This window comes from Apteryx rowi, unplaced genomic scaffold (genome assembly GCF_003343035.1).
Source record: "Apteryx rowi isolate R43461 unplaced genomic scaffold, aptRow1 scaffold_1268, whole genome shotgun sequence".
Taxonomy (NCBI): Eukaryota; Metazoa; Chordata; class Aves; order Apterygiformes; family Apterygidae; genus Apteryx; species Apteryx rowi.
In genome coordinates this window covers 35,461-52,421 of record NW_020447495.1, presented here as the reverse complement: position 1 = coordinate 52,421, position 16,961 = coordinate 35,461, and the positions used below count along the sequence as shown (strand labels likewise).

At 44.5% G+C, this 16,961-nt stretch overlaps 1 protein-coding gene across 2 annotated transcripts in view; it reads right to left on the bottom strand.

Annotated features, from left to right (window-relative positions):
• Positions 1–16,961, bottom strand: part of LOC112961049 (hippocalcin-like protein 1) — a 66,790-nt gene that overhangs the window by 28,095 nt on the left and 21,734 nt on the right. Inside the window, exon 1 of one of the 2 annotated variants that reach the window (XM_026055872.1) lies at positions 2,261–2,367. The exons of the other annotated variant lie outside the window; for it this stretch is intronic. The gene's annotated coding sequence lies outside the window, so the exon portion shown is untranslated. Of the gene's footprint in view, positions 1–2,260; positions 2,368–16,961 lie in introns of those variants that run through there. 2 annotated transcript variants of the gene reach the window in all.

The window sequence follows — 16,961 nt, the reverse complement described above, 5'->3', positions numbered from 1 at the left end:
ACTGAACACCATCACAGCTCTGTTCCATGAGACCGGCCAAGTTTTCCTTTTCACCTATGATTACTTACTTAAAACAGTCCCTTGTGCAAAACTGTCTGCAGTCTTCCGGAAATTAAATTTTATCTGTCAACTTTACTCCTGATTTGGCTGCCACGTTCAAAAACACCACAGATACAGTACGACACGATTACTGCTTTGCTCCCCCATACACAGGCTTTCTCAAGTTTTGCTATTCTGCTTTTCGACTTGACTCTTCAACCAGCTTGTCAGGTAGATGCGCAACCTGTAATCCTTCCGGGCACTTTGAAAAGGACCGTTTAAATGCAGCTAGAACAACCACTGTCCACCAACACTCCTAAAACAGCGGCTGCTCCTGATTAGAGATGCTGCTTGCGCTCGCTGCTCGGCCACCTGGTATTTAGGCTGCTCTGGCAGCGCCAGGTATCAGCTGGCCGAGGTTGGCCGCCCACCGCACTTGGAGTTACTCCTTTGCTCTGTCAGCCTTTCACAACGCGGTAGTCCTTCCGCTCTGCAAACCTGTGGCTGAAACTACAAGCGAAATCTCTTCCGTGCTGGGGAAACAAGTAAATACAGTTGAGAAAACTGAGGTTGTGAATGACCAAACTAAGGCACTCATTCATCTCACAGGTACTTTCCTTCATCAGCGTAAATTTTACATAATGAAACGGACTAGTGGGAAACCCTACAGGAGGTAGCTAACCCTCAAAGAGCTAATAATCCGTGAAGTATAAATATGCAACATAAATACACGGGTGATATATATGCTAGTAGGAATCAGATTATTATGAGAAATCACGCGTAAACTTAGGAGGGTTTTCAAAGAGATCCACCTGTATCACTGGCTTCTGGATTTGAGAAAAGCAAGGCAAAGCAATTCCTGAAATAAAACAAATTTAGTTCACATGGTTAGGATAGAAATGGTCCCTGCTGGCAGCTTAGACCAGAACTACATGCTGCATGAATTTTTCTGAAATATCTGTTACTGACCACAGGTAGCTAATAAGCAAGGGGAGTTTCAGCTCTGTATGAATGCAACAGCCTTAGCTGTCCCCCAGCTGTATTCTGTAGTTGCTTTCTGCTTGCCTTCGATTTCCCTTAGAGTTTCAATTAGGCACCGCATTTTTCGCTTCCTGTCTGAAACAGCCCCGTAGCATCTGTAGCACGTCAGACTCGCAAAACCGCACAAGAGTAGCACCACTCCTGTAAGAAGTTGCATTACCACAAGAGTAAAGTTATTCACGTGCCTAAATGTTTGCAATTTGAAACAACGCCTTTGCAATGCTAGAGCGGTAAATGAATTTTAGCTCTGATTAAACCATCATTACACTGCATTGTTGCATTTGCATAACAGACTGCATTTTTTTTATATATTTCTGTTTGCTTCACCAATGCTCTGTCTACTGTCCCGTTTCATCCAGAGTTGCTTCTTCTCTTCTGAATCTCTAAATCACTTGCTCGGTTTTAGGGTTTAAAGTCAATTATCTGACTAACGCCTCCCTTCATGTGCAAATTCGTACGCTTATACTGATGTAGGACCTACATGCGTAGGACCAACGCAAGCAGTGTCTTTACGTTACTAAAAACATTCACACCACCGCAGTGTATTTACGGGCGCGCACCCATTTTACACAGCCATCACGTGTGCAACAGATGTGCACGCATGGYGTCCTTATACCAAGCAATGGAAACGTGACGCCCAGAAAAGCCCAGAAAAGGTGGTGGTGCAAGCTGGAGACGACCGTGGTCCCGATGCTGACGCCACACGTCCTGTGCCACGGCCGCCCAGCGCAAACCCGCACGGTTTCGCACATCCGCACCGCGGCACCCGCGCAGGGGCGGCGGCGGAGGGCGCGAGCGCCGCACAGCAGCTCCCTCCCTGGGCGCCCCGGCCCCGGTCCCGGGGGGGCACGAGCCAGCGCCCCACGGCTCGGCTGCCGCTGGCGGCACGTCCTGCGTACGGCTCTGCCTGGGCTTCCTGGCGGCGGGCAGAGGCTGAAGTCACTGCGGTAATGACACCGGGGTTTCACAGCAGCGCCTCACGCAGGGACCCCCCCCTCCTCTTCCTCCTCCACCCCGCGCCACGGGAAACGGGCATCCCTCCACCCCAAAACCCTCGCCGGCGCTGCTCGCCGCCACCGCCAGCTGGGGAGGGAGAAGGAGGCTCTTCCCTAGGCTGATCCTCGCTGCCCGGGGAGCCACCGCGCGGGGGACAGCGCTGCGCCCCAGGAGCCCCGCTCACCTCCGCTGTCCCCGGCTGCAGGCCCTCGGAGTCAGGAGGGAGCTTTTGGGAGCTGGGACAGTCTCATCATGGCTCCAGCTGCTCTGTCCTCTGCTACAGCCCCTGCACTAACCAGGAAGTGGAGGCTAGTGAGGAGCTTATTTTTAGTTTTTTTTTTTTTTTTTAATACAAAGCAAAAACACATGCATAAACCACTCATTCACTCTCACTCCGCCCCGTAACGGGTTTTGCATTTAACATTCTTCCAGGACGCAGAAATTCTTGGGAAGACAGTGAAGTGGAGAACAGATGTCACTGTACCATTTTGTGTGTTTATATTACATCCCTTAGCATCCTGATTCCTAGGGTGGCAAAATAAGAGTCTCTCAAATGCTGAAATAAGTCTCTCAAGTAAAGAAATGCACAAAGCATTACATGCTGCAGTGCTGTGAAAACATGTCATCTGGCTCCCACCCAGGAAAAAAAAAGAAAAAAGAAAAAAAAGAAAGCAAGTATAGCACACTGAAAAAGGAAAAGCAGCTCCTTCCCTTCAGCTGAGCCATTCCCTTTGCTCTGGCAGAAATAGCACAAAACGGACAAAGCCTGAAGAGTGAGCATGGGAAGGAACGGCTCCGGCACTGCTGGCACCGAGTGAAACCAGGCAGATAACTGTGGTTAACCATGGTGTCTGCTCATCTCTCCCTTCCCCGCCTTCCTGGAACACATCCCCAGCCAGCATTCACTACGGCCATCAGCAAAAGACCCTGCTCACGTTTCACCCCGGCGCGCTGAAGGTCATTTCCCGCGCGAGCGCCCTGGCGCCAGCAGCTCCTGCGGCCGCGCTTGCAAACGCGCCTGAGACAACGCTGCGGCACGGCGCGACCCGGCCCTGGCCACCCGTGCAGGGCCACCCGTGCAGCTCGCGCGGCACAAGCGCCGCGGCGGCCGGGTCCCCGCGGCGGCCGGGTCCCCAGGGCTGCGGGCTCCCCGCTGCACCCCAGCCCAGGCGCAGCCTGCCCGAGCTGCCGCAGGGGCRGGAGGGAGAGGCTGGAGCAGAGTGGGGAAGACGAATCCCGCAGGCGCAGGAGCAGCTCTCGAGTGGAAATGCGGCTCCCCAGGGGCTCAGAAAAGAGAACGTAAGCGATCACCTTTAAGCAGGGCAAAACACCTGGAGGTGTCAGATACAGATCCAGAAAACACTTTGATAACTCCGGGCTCATCCTAGCGCAGGAGCTTCCCTGCAGRCCAGCTCACTCGGAAGCAAGCGGCGGCACCAGCCGCTGCCGAGGGAGGCTCTGAGCCCAGCTCCCCCTGCTCCTGTCCCCAGCCCCACACGCTCCCCGGGAGCCTACCCAACCTCCCACCAAGCAGAGCCGGGCTCAGACCGGAGACGCTCGGTGGGAGCGCGGCGAAGGTGCACAGGGTGTCGCACACGAGCCGCCACTCGCTGAGGCCCACGCTGGTCACGCAGTGCCCAGAACGAGATGATTCAGGGAAAGAACAGCAAATTGTTCGTCCCTCCCCACCCACTTAAATATATTTTGGACTCCTAATAGCTAGCAGTTAGCTGAGTCCATGAAGGCCTTACTTTACTTCTGCAACTTTTCTGACACCGATCTTTGGGCATTTGTGTTAACAAGATCCTGGATCTCAGGAGCAGCTGAAGAAAAGCCCCAGACTTTAGTTTGAGAGGCGCCAGCAGGCAGAAAGGGCTGAATGTTCTCAGTGACGCTGACACTTTGGCAGTCTACTGCTCTTAAGGCCAGATTTAAGAGCTAGGAAGAGACCAACTCACACACCTACCACGGAAATTTCTGGTATGACATTTAGTTTCCCTCAAAGGTAAAATAAAGGTGAAAAGTTAAAAGATCCCCTAGAATTAAAAAACAGGCCAATTGGAAATTCACAGATCTTTCTTAAAAAATAAGGGAGAAAGGGTGCACATTAGCATATACATATCCATGCCTAAAGCAGCAAGACTTCTGCATTAAGGAGAACAGAACCTAGAACTTTCAAGGGGCAAATAAATTTACAGAAATACCCAATTTGTGTCAACAGACCGATGTTGCTACGTTGTCTGGAGAATTTCTTGTCAGCCACTTGTTGCAACATGCACAAGGAAAACAAATTTCTCTATTTTACAAACTGTTTCAGTTTCAGTTCGAAGAGAAAAGCCAAGCCAGAACAGGGTCACTTAGACATGGACATCATTAAAATAGAAATGACTGTTTCAGAAATCTGAAAACCCTAATTAACCATGGTACTGTTTTTATGACTGATCATTAGCAAATGCTATACCAGTTCTTTAGCAGTCAGCCAAGCAACAGACACCGCTCTGACGGGAACTGATGCCTAATTCTAGCCAGGGAACTGCATTCATTACTCTCTGCATAACATACTACTTTTTCACAACAGGTGCAAACTGTCATTTGGATGAAAATAAACTTAAAATATAAAACTGAGCCACTTGAAACTGTAAGAAGGCGATTGTCTTGTGTTTAGTATCTCACTACTGATTTTTGCTTCCAAAAGAAAAATTCACGTAGGTATGCCATTACACAGTTGCTCAAGAAAGGACTGTACACCTTCAAATATCACAAGCAGGCTGTCAAACACATAATTTTTACTTCCAGAATCTTGACAATAATAGGGAGATGAATATGAATATAAGAACAGGAAACTAAGGTGGTTGCGCCACTCCAACCAAAGGTCCTCTAAAGTAGGATTAAAATACAGTCATGAAAGTCAGTGGAACCTTCTGGATATCTTAAATAAGTAATTTTGCAAAGGCAAAATTTTTCTGTGGGAAAGGCTTTATAACATTAGGTTACATTAGCTAACAAACACCCTTTGCATTAGTCTAAGCAAACCGTCTTGGCCAGTCTAAACCGCTGGGCTGGGTTTTCTAAACAGGTCAGCGCACTCTAGCACCCAGACGGACATGGGGCAGGCTGCACTTTGACATACTGTTTAGTCATGCTGCAACCTAGATTCACCTTGACCAAGTAGCCGAACTTGTCCTGTCAAAAGAGTGGTTAAAAATATACCTTTATCCTGACCTGGACAGGACCGTCACCTCTTCTGCGAATGCCAGAACAGGCAATCGAACGGCGCAGTCCTGCTGCCCCTCTCCTTCAGTGCTTCACTGTGTTACACCGACAGCCGTGCGTCCTGAAGGCGCTACCACAGAGCACAAAGCTTGCCAGAATCATTGCTTATTTCCAAAGGTTTTCCCTAAATTATTAACAAAAAATTAAATCTTTAACTGTAATCAAAAGAAAAATGAGGATACTGACTAGCACAGCCCTGGGCTTTTGCTATACTAGAGACATTTACAAAATATCACTGTCAGTTTGCCGGTCTCATTAGTCACCTTATCTGTATTTTATCAGCTTTTGTACAATACCCATTCAACACCCTCTGGAAATGCACCAAGGTGTTCAACGCCAGGGTCACTAAGAGGCCAAATACCACCTTGCCTTGCCAGCCTCTAAGGCAAGGCCTTGCAGACCCCCGGCACCGAGCACAGGAGAGCTCCCAAGGGAAAGCATTTAAGTGTCAAGACTTCTGCTTTCCAATCTCCAAAGAAGCCTACAGATCGCCTTAGCAGCCTAATGGACTGTGTTTATTGCCGCATCCTTCACTTTATAGGTCAACATATACCAGAGAGCTAGCAATTCACAGCTAATCAGATTTCCATGCAGACTGACAAATGGCTCCCAATAAGAATATAAAAAAAAAAAMCATAAAATAAACAGTCCCTATAATCAACTAGCTCAGTGTAATGCAGTAAGTGCGCAGAAAGCTCATATGTTTTATTAACACATTTGTTTCCAATTTGCGGCAGCATCCCGCGGGGGGCTGGCCGTGCTGCCAAGGACCATCTCAGGCTCTTTCCAGGAAGGAGAGCGCTCTGCTCAAGATGTCTCTGCAGTCCTGGTGTTTAACATACATTTGCCCTGTTCTTTGCAGCACTGAGAGTTTCTGCTCCAATAACATTGTGCTATTTTTAAATAAAATTCGTGGCAATTCCTTAACATGCCATTAGTGTGGTCACAAAATGCCAAAGCCTGAGCTAAAAACAGACTAGGGACACATGCTCACAAAGGAGGTCCTTGGTCCGTGGCTGGATTTCCGCAGGCTTGAAACTGTTCATAGGCGAGTCCTTTCTCACTGCCCAGCACAGACCCCAAAACTGGCAATGGCATTGCCTTTAATCCCACAGGCTGACTGCAAATAGATGCATAAATCAACCTTCCCATGAAGGCCAAGCACCTCTCCTTGCTTCAGCTTCTCCTTGTTACCCTGCACCTGCAGATCTGGTGCATTTGGTCCCTTTGAACTCGTTTCTACACACACACACAATCACACGCTTTGAATCAAAGTATTTTGGAAAGCTCACTCATCACAAAGAGTGAAGAGCTTGAGAAGTTGAATGAGATTAGGGAATATCACCCCTCTCTTCCCTCTCCCTGGTGCACTCCTGGTGACTGAAGGGCACACTGCACCCCAAGGGCTACATTACCGAGCCCAGCAAGCAACTCCAGCGCAAGGGAACCAGGAGGGGAGGAGGTGCTGTAAAAAGAAAATCCTGAACCCCTATTGTGCTGGCCCTCAGGTTACTTTAAGAGATACCAAGGATTTCCTGCATCCAAGCACTGCATTAGCACTGCAGCGCTCGGAGGTCTGGCACCTGAGCTGCCAAGCAGGTAAAGGGGACTGCAAATCTGCCAAGGTCTTAGATTAGGTGTGAAAGAAAAGCCATGTGTACACAATACTCTTAATGTAGCTATAAACAGACTCCTGTGAACTCAGGTTTCATACATTGTATTGACACTCCTGTCTTAGTAGGATTTGCGGGGTAGCCCAAACCAGTTGCAGGGGCTGCAGGGGTAAGGGAAGCCTGGCAGCGCTGCCTGCCCTTTCAGCCCCCGCCGAGAAGGGAGAGCTGAGCAGCGCAACCGTGTTTTCACAGCACGTGCACGCTTTAACTTTCTGGAAGCGGAGAAGCACAAACACAATCGCAGGTTTTCAGTGTCCTCTTCAAACTAAGGCAGAACATGACCACGAGAAAGACCCAGCAGGTCTCAGCGAGTTGAGTGCACGTGCAGCATGATGGGGAGAAAATTTCTGGGTTGACAATTGCAAAGCAAGTTCATCTCATGGCTGAATTTCAGAAACTAGAACTCCATGGTCTTTTTCTAATACAAATGCTATTTCTTTCTCTTTTACATTCATCTTTTTCTACACTTAGAGAGTAAGGAGGAAAACAATGCTCTAATAAAATATACATTATAGCAGCATTTAGATAATTTTAAATAATTTAAAATATTAGATTGTTTTCCTACTCAAGTTTATTATGTCATCCCACCTTCTGTAAGGAAACAAAACTAATTCTCCCGCTAGTGAGTCAGTATGTTATTCAAACAAACAAGTAAGATGAGAATTTACACACCTCTTGCATTACTTGTATACTAATAAAGAAATCGTGCCCTTACTGTTTGGGTTATTGTCTGTTAACCTGAGATACTGGCCTGAGTACTGCTAACCAAATAACCAAATACTTAACTCTGCCTTCCTGGACACCAGTCTCAGGAGTGCCTGTTCTGCAGTTTTTAAACTGTTGCATGACCATAAGCGATACAGGAACCATGGAGGACCACGACTGCAAGTGCTCATCCCTGTGCTAAATGCCCCAGGTCTTTGCCCGATGCTGCTCAGCGCGACGTCCCAGGCATGCCTGTGGCACTGGGCACACTCACCTCCTAGCCGCAGGGGCTCCAGTCTCTCCACACCCAACTCCTGTTTCTGGAATGAGATTTGGCTGTTGGGAGCACTGGGAATTCATAACACGGAAGAAACAATAAAGTTGACCTTGAGCTGGTTCAACGCACTCATTCTGAAACTTAAGTAGCAAAAAATGTGATGCGTCATTTTTTCCTACCACAATGAAAAAAAGGGGCTGGTTTGTGAGCTAACCCTACCTGTCTGCACTGCATCTCCTTGTTCAGTATTGACTGCATGCAACGGAAATTATATACATACAGTGTTTGCACAGATATCTAAGAACCCCAGGCAGAAGTGATTGTAAAGAGGCATGTAGTTTAAAATTTCATTAAAGAAATGGCTATAATACAATCACAAGTCACTCAGTTCACTGGCGGCTGAACGTTGCTAAGGAAAATTATGAGGCTTCCCCTGCAAATATCCTTATCTTCCTGCAACAGAGGAAAAGCGAGTAGTTTAACAACATCTTTATTCAGCACGTGTACTAGACTAGAATAAAAAGGTAATTGTTAAATAGTTTAAAACAAAGAACCTAGCAAAATTTATTCAGCCTTAACAAACCAAGTGAAACAGTGCTAAGAGGCTTTACCAGCTATGCCTTGCACTTAGTCCTTTCTTAGAAAACTTTCTTTAAAAGATGCAAAGGCCATCTGTTGCTTAAGAGCTTCCAGTCAGGATGAATGACAGACAGGTGGTTCCTTCTGCAAAACTCATTTTCTTTTATTCCACACAAGGAGATAATTCAGCTCAGAAAAAAAAAAAAAAAACACCCCACAAATACAAAAAACAGAAGGGGAAGTAAGAAAAATGCTTGAATGTTAGAATAGGCCAACTACTGAGCTAGAAAATCTAGATTAAATTAAGCATTCCTGCGAACTTGTAATAGACAAATGAATGGCTTCCATCTGGAAGCTCAGCAAATTAACTTGGATCCTGGTTAAGAAGACAGYACCAGAGCCTGCCTCCAGAATGTAAATATCCAGTGTGCATCTGCAATCCAATCACAGGCTAAAAATATAAGACAACTCAGAGTGGAAATCTGATTTTGTGTCTACCCTCTTAATGGGAAATAAAACAATCACTCTCTGTAAACACAGCAATCTGGCCTCCTTCTTCCTCCTCTGAGAGACACTGCAAGACATTTCTGTACCATGAAAGTCTTTCAGTTGTCTTTGCAAGGCCACAGCTTACATGTTGGGGGCCTCACTTTTCTCCCTCATACCTGCTTCTCCATCTCCTTTTCCATCCCATGCCTCAGTCTTCTCCTCTGTGCTGTTCTCAGCTTTCTGTTTCCTTACTCCACTTTATTTGGTCTTTTTTATTATTATAGTATCCAAGTTTCTCGTTCCCTGATAGATTTATCTGTAGCCTTCTGGTAAGACAGGAAGGGCTACAGCTCTGCATTTGCATAGGGAGACCTCAACCACATGCATGAATAAGGCCTGTGAATAGGACTAAATTTAGCTCAGAAGAGGATGCTCTCACTGCCAAGGGGGAGAAGTAGACGAGGAAAGCAATTCAGAGCGAGAGCCTATTTTAGATGCTCCCTGGAGGTGCCTACCTCTCTCAAAGCTATAGAAAGAGCCTCGGGAGACCAGGCCTAGCCTCTGAGCATAATCTCCAAGAGCGTTCTTTTGACCCTAAAAAAGAAAGAAAAGTCATTATAAGGTAATGTCATCCATATGGTTCAAGAACTGACACTGCAAGGGGAGTTTTAGGACGTTCAGCCACTAGAAGGCATTCACGGAAAGAGGATGTTTCTCAGTGGATGAGATATGCCTGCTCAGAGCAGGCATGGCTGACAAGAGTTTTAAACAAAAACAAAAAAAAGTCCCCTAGGGACAGAATAATCAGGAAAATCAGCTAATTTCCACATCTGGTTTTAATAAACAGACAGGGGGATTGGTAAATGTGGACAGAAAAAGCACAAGGCATCATCTAAAGTTGGGAGAACAAAGAGTATATTAGCATTGATAGCAGCAGTCAGATAGGATGGTATCTAATTAGCTAGAAATTCACAGATGATGAGTAAGAAACAAGATCAAGCATTAACACATTACTACTGAGAGCCAGGGCAAGACCGTGGAAAAKTCGGACATGAAAAAGTCAGGAAACAGAGAAGGATATGAGAAGGATAAGAAATTCGGGAGCACAGCAGTCGCGGCCGGCCTGCAGGTGCAGGTGGGTATGGGATACTCGGGACACGGGCACGGCGCTGGCAGCCACGCTGCAGCCCTGCGGAGTCACTGCCCAGCACATTGTGGATGGCAAGGTCCCCAGATCAAGCCCCTTAGCCTTTCTATCTAACTTACTGTAACTCCCCAATATATTAAACTGAAGATCCTAATATTAATTATAAGAGCTGACCACAGATACTCTTGGAGACAGCGGACAACAGATCTAATCCTCCAGTTGCTAAACTAGAAGAAGGTGATACTAATTTAGACATTGCAAGCAGCAGTGTTACCAGTCACAGAGAGTAACTTTGGACAGGACCATCATCATGCAACAACGCATTATGGAGAACTCTCTGAAATGAAACATAGAAACTAACATTTCCAATTTCCTGTAAGCTTTGAGGAATCAAAGGAACTAGTCAGGAAGTCAACTGGCCTGAAGTGCTCAAGGACAAACTTGCAAGAAGCTTTATGCCAAAGATAAAATAAATAAATAAATGAAAAGGAACTTATAACCCCAAGCAATGTGTGGGAAGTCTAGGGTAATGATTCCCATACCTCCAAGGGATATTAGGATGAAGCAGAGTGCCTACAAGGAAGGGAAAGGAAGGGTTGCTCAGCAAAGACAGTTGTGTCACGGAGGTCAGCAAGCAAAGTGGAATTGCTGAAGTGGAGCAGAATTAAATCATGCACATAAAAATAAAGAACAAAGATTAGAATGTTCTTCGGTCATACAAATAAAAAAAAGGAGAGTAGGAAAAGTAGCAGACTAGCAGGACTTGGCTGATTCAGCTCAACAAAATTAAGGCACAAGGAGGGAGAGGAGTGTTTGCTATAAATGCATCAGGACAGTGACACAGCAGAAGTGGGGGGGGGGGACAATGCTGACCCACAAGCAAACATTAAACTGCCTGTGAATAAGTTAAAACTAAAACTGGAGCAGTTTCTAATCAGGGAGGGAGGTGAGCAGCCTTTCAGTAGGGGCAAACACCCGAGAGGGTATTTGTTGTTTTTCCAAGTTGGAAGTGGACCAGTCCCTCTCTGCAACAGCAGCAGACTGGACTTCCCAATCAATGCAGCCTCTTAAAATATGGTATTCTTAAACATGGTGACCACCATCAGCTCAAAGAGAAACTTAAACAACAGGATGATGAAAAAGTCTCATGATGCATGGAGAAAATCATCTTAAATATAAGATTAGATGAGGTTAATTGCCCCCTGTCATTTCATCCCTCAGCACCCACAGACAAAATTGCTCTTGGTCCTCTCCGTCAGTATGTTCAAATCCACTTTCTGATCTCACCAGAACATCACTGCTGTTTTATCTCATTTGGTAGGAGCTGCAGCACAGGCTCCCACACCTGGAGGTTTGGAGAAGGGAAGGGTGGTTATTTTTAAACAGTGGTAATTTGATCCATTTTGGAACAGGCACCAAAGCGATACCAAAATGATCATTGCTGCTGCTGGGTGGGAGCTATCTGCCTCATGTTTCTCTGTTAAAATTTGGTAGCAAATATATTAAGACTAGAAAGAGGCTTTGCTCTGCATACCCTTAATGCAGCACAGATGTCTGTCTAGAGTTCATTCCTGAACTTCAGCATCCTGAGTAAAAGCAACCTGCATCATTTATAAGGCCTGTCATGACTGTTCCTTCTACCACATGCAATTAAAAAAAGGTGATTCATTTAGCTGAGAGAGCTGCCTTTTGTTAAGATTAAAAAAAAAAGTGTGTAGTACAAGCCATCTTTTAAACCTTCTTTTTCTCCACCAAAAGTGTTACTAACAGATCACAGGGTTGCCTTTAGTGGGAGAGAAAATATACCCTACAAAGAGACATAGTTCTTTCACAGACCAACACCAATTTCTATTTAATGAGCCCTACCACTTCAGATAGCATGGTTGTGATCGGGTTTGTGGCTACATCACACTAGCATTCAACTATACCTTCAGTAATTGGCTTTGCACCTGCAGCTTGTTGAGAGTCAAAGTCTGTGCAACAACAGAATTCCCATCACATAAGTCAGCACAACAAACCTATTATTGTCCAGCTTACCAAGAAAAAGATGGGTGTTCCTGGAATAACTGTGACCGGAATAACCTAAGCATGAGAAGTTACATGAGTAACTCCCTGACTTGTGCCCAGCTCCACTGCTACTCACGAGCAGAGATCCTGCTCAGCTGGGCGTGCAACCTAGTGCATTGCTGCTATTCAAAATAATGAAAACCAGCTTAACCTCTAACCTGAGGAAATACTCTGAGGATGTCTCCTCAAAGAGAAAGACAATTAAAAACAGAACTAGCACATGCAAAAGTCCACGGTACCAACAGACACTAGAGGATTTTTTTCTGAATCAGTTGCGTCAATGCAATGTTGTACGTAGCACTATGACTTGTAGCTGCAAAAATGTTAAAAATGTCAAGTTTACAAAATGCATAAGAAACCAAAGTGAAGTCTTTTCTGCAGTCTTTCAGCTCCATCTTGCTTTTTCTCTCACAAATCATTGCATTTTAAAGTGTTTAGTCATCTTCCTAATTTCATCTTCAAATCAGACAGCTGCTTAAGTAGGTGCTGGGAAGTTCTCCCTCTGCAGCATGTAGGCAAAACTAGAGGCAGCTTCTGAAAATAAAGTCAGGGCTTAAGCAGGTATGCCCATTATGTGGACTACTCCAGGAAGTAAACAGATGATCGATTAATATTTTCACATGCTCTGCATGATGCTATCAACTAACAAAGAACAGCACTTGTGACCTCAGATCAACAAAAGCTCTCAAGCATCTTTATTCACCCAGATTTAGCATGCATCTAAATGCATGAATAAATCCAGCTGACCTGATGATAATCTAAGCACACACCTAAAATGAAATAGAAGATTGAATGTACTTCTGGCTCAGAGCAGACTTCATATCCAAAGTCTAAGACTTCCCTTTCATTGTATGCCTTTCAGTGTAGGACAGAATCACAATACTGAAGAAAAGGAGTAGACTGAAAGAGGGCCACGCTACAAATCACGATTTATTTTATTGTCAGTGTCTTATCTTTAAACCATTCTTGTAGGGAAGGAATAGCGGGGAAAGGCTCAAAAATTATTTCAAAGACACTACTGTACTGGCTGTCTTCTAGCAGATTAATCATTTATTGCCCACTTAGCAATGAATGCAATTGTTTTGGAATATATTCATTTTGCAAAATTATGAGAAGAGTATAAAGTGAGTGAGTCAAGCTGAATTTAAGTCTCATTTCACATTTGCTTTGGACATGTTATCTTGACTACCAACTTCAAGGAAAAAAAAAAGTCATGTAGATTAAAGTTTATTGATTACGCAGACAGCAATTCTAGCCCAGCAATTTGAGATCTCTCCAAGGGAAAGAAAAGAGATGGTATTTACAGAAACTGCTTCTAATGAGAAAACCTTAAGGCAAGAAAGGAAAGCTGAGGGCAATGAGTATCAATTTTTATAGATTATAAACAACTGTTTGCTCTTTTTCTTTTATAATTGCATTTCCTTTTATATCTACAGTCCCTATGCTCCACATTCTTCCATAAAAATCCATTGCTAGGCTATGGTAGCCAATGTTGTTTCATATTGCAGTAACTATGTGCAAAGCACGCTAGCTTTGCCACAGCTCACTTCAACAGGGACAGTCTTAAATTTATCAGTTTAAAAAAAACCCTGTAGCAACCCATGTCATTGAGGGACTCTTCCTTATTCCCCCATGATTTGAGAAGGATGAACAGAACAGCTCTGCACAGAACTCCGTTATGAAGGAATATTTAATTTACTATGGAAAAGAAACATTCTGCTGAGAGTGTAAAACAAAACAAATCATATGGCACCACAGAGGTAAATTCACTTCAGAGAAGGCACCTAGCCCAAGGAAATCACTTTTCTTCAAAAAAAAGTTAAGTCTACCAAGTCCTCCTGATAAACCAATCTTGCTGAAAGTAATTATGGAGAAGTTTTCCTCGTTGGCTCAGCATCTGTGCCAGCAGCGCTCAGGGACCCAACGTGGGTCACTGCTCCTTAGTAGAAGCTTTCTGCAGACATAATAAACTTACCCCTGCAAATCTAATCTCCATTATACTCTCTTTGTTATAGCTATGTAATGCTAAGAGTGTGGAAAGCTCAGACTCCTGGGGTAAGCAAGGAAACTTGACCGTGCAGCTGTTCCAGCTTCTAATAGCTGCTGGCTTTGTACGTATTGGAGATGCCTTCTTCAGATATGAAGTGTTTGCAGTTCCTCCATTACGAGAGAAAAAGGAGCTAAAAAAAAAAAGTAGAAAGCAACTGTGATTTAAAGAATTCTCTGATCTGTGCTACAGCTAAACTTGCATGCAAACACATTCGCATTTCATGGACAAGCAACAGTGATAGAAGAAGAATGAAGTAAACAGCCGTTTGCCAAATATATCTTTCTAAAACAGTTTGTCAGAAAATGGCAAGTTTGGYGGAGTGAAGCAATAGGAAAGAACAGACATTCTCAAAGCGTCAAGTTTTTATTTACAGAAGATGAACAAGAAAAAAAAAAAAACAACTTGCAGATGGCCTGTCTCGGAGTGGCTCCGATAAAAGCCTCTTCAGTGACTCAGGGCCAGCTACACTCCATTTCAGCAAATGCTTCTGCCTGTGCAAATGCACAGCCTGCAGAAGCATTAACAGTAATTAACAAAAGCCAACTGTAGTGATAAGCCAGACTACTGTAAAACAAATATGTGCTGCAGTGAGGCAGATTTTTTTCTTCCATTCACTTTTCAATTGACTAACACAGGGCGCACCTTACAGAGACAATTTCAGAGCATTTCACAAACATCTCCCCGCTTGACTGATGTCACTGACTCCCAGCATCATTCATCCCAGCAGTTCTCTCAGATGGCACCAAGGACCTCATGTGAGGCCACCATGCAGAAACCCGCTCTTCCAAGTTGCCAACTAGCTGGCAAAAGTGCGGCCCTGGGAATTTGCTGTGATCTCACATGCAGACACAGAAAGAGTTAATTTGAGAATAATCAATCTAGTTCAATACCTCACAACTCAAAGAACTTCTACAAGAATTTCTGCACCAGTACTCCTGTTTGGCCTACCACATATATTTTTAAATGTTATGTAACCTTGACTTAAAAGCCTCCAGAAGACAGAGAATCTGCCACAGCTTGAAACAATTTGCTCCAAAAAGTACTTTTCCTTTACCATTAATCAGGCACACACAGTATAGCTTTTGGAGAAAGGTGGAATAGGGGAATGTGAGTGTTTTGTGTCATCTCTCTCTTCATACCATATAGAGCTCAGAACACACTTGTGCAGCTCCCTTGAAGATTAGTTGGCTCATTCAGACAGACAGGGGTAGACCCTTAAGAGGGTTAAGTGATTTGGGGCAAGATGATCATCCGTCTCCTCTCTGTCCACAGTTAACTGTTCCCTATCCCTTGCCTATGCTATGGCTGAGCTTTCTCAAGAGATCAAAAGAAACTGAGGACTAGGGTCTTTTGAAAAAGGAGAAGGGACCCTGCTTTCTGCAGGAACAGCCTCCTTCCAGCACAGCCRGGAGCATCCCCACCGACCTGCTCCCTCAGCTTCCAAGTGTTTTAAGAAAGTTTGCACAAATGGAGTTGATAACATCGATGTTCCTGCCACATGAACATGCCATTTTTTTTTTCCATTTTGCATATTCCAGCTAAAGCTCAGCAATTCAAACAGCAGGGAAATCAACCAAAAAAGCCTTGTGGTAAGCTAATAAATCGTATCGTGTATCTACACTCAGATGGTTGTAGAGAGCATGACAAACTTGAAAAACAGCCTGCAAATTTCTAAAATGAAATGGTTCTTGGTGTTACAAAGGTCAGCCATCTGTTCAAATGTTCATGTTATATTTAACCCAACCTCTCTTCTTGCATTTCCTCTCCAGACTCAAATGTACTCCCCAGGAATGCTTAAATCACAGTAGTTAGACAGCTTTCTTCTTCCACAGAATACTACCCACAGGAAACCCATTTTTGGTTATGATAGACTAAGGAAGCAAAGGACAATTCCAAAGCGATGAAACTACCCGCACATTATCCAAGTCTCACAAGACAGCCAAAACCTGCAGAGAGCTAGGATTTCAGATGGTATTAGGAAGACAACTTATCAGATTCTGAAACCTGCATTCAATGCCCCATATTTCGTAGAAGGTCCCCAGTATGCTCATTACCTATCCTTTCCAACTTCTGTTAAGTCTAGGAACTTTGCAGGGCTCCTGCAAAAACTAGAGAGCATTACAACATTCAACTTCAAACTGTCATTTCATGACATGGAGGGCTTCAAAATGAAATATGGGTGGTCATAATGGAATTCACATACACTTCAATGCAATTGTTTGCTTAAAATCAATCTGGAATTACTCAGCAAGCAAGATTAAGGTGGGGAAGCTATAAACCTAGGCTCATAGGAGATCAAAGCTGAATTAAGACAGTAGTTTCCCCATTGTTAAAGGTTCAAATTACTTTCTTCTTCACACCATCTGACATTATCATTTCCATGGTAAACTCTCGTTATATCCACTTCCACTTTCCAGCATAACAAAGTCCAATCTCAGTTGAGCATATCTAGACATGATGGCATCATAAATGATACCTACAGCAATACCACAAGAACATCATAGTTCACTTCAGGAAGTCTGTGGGAGACCTCCTGCCCATTCCCAGCCAGTATTATGCAAGAAGTAATGAAGGCAGCAGGACCTGTCCTGAGCTGTTTGGCAGACAGCTGAGATAAGTAGGCTT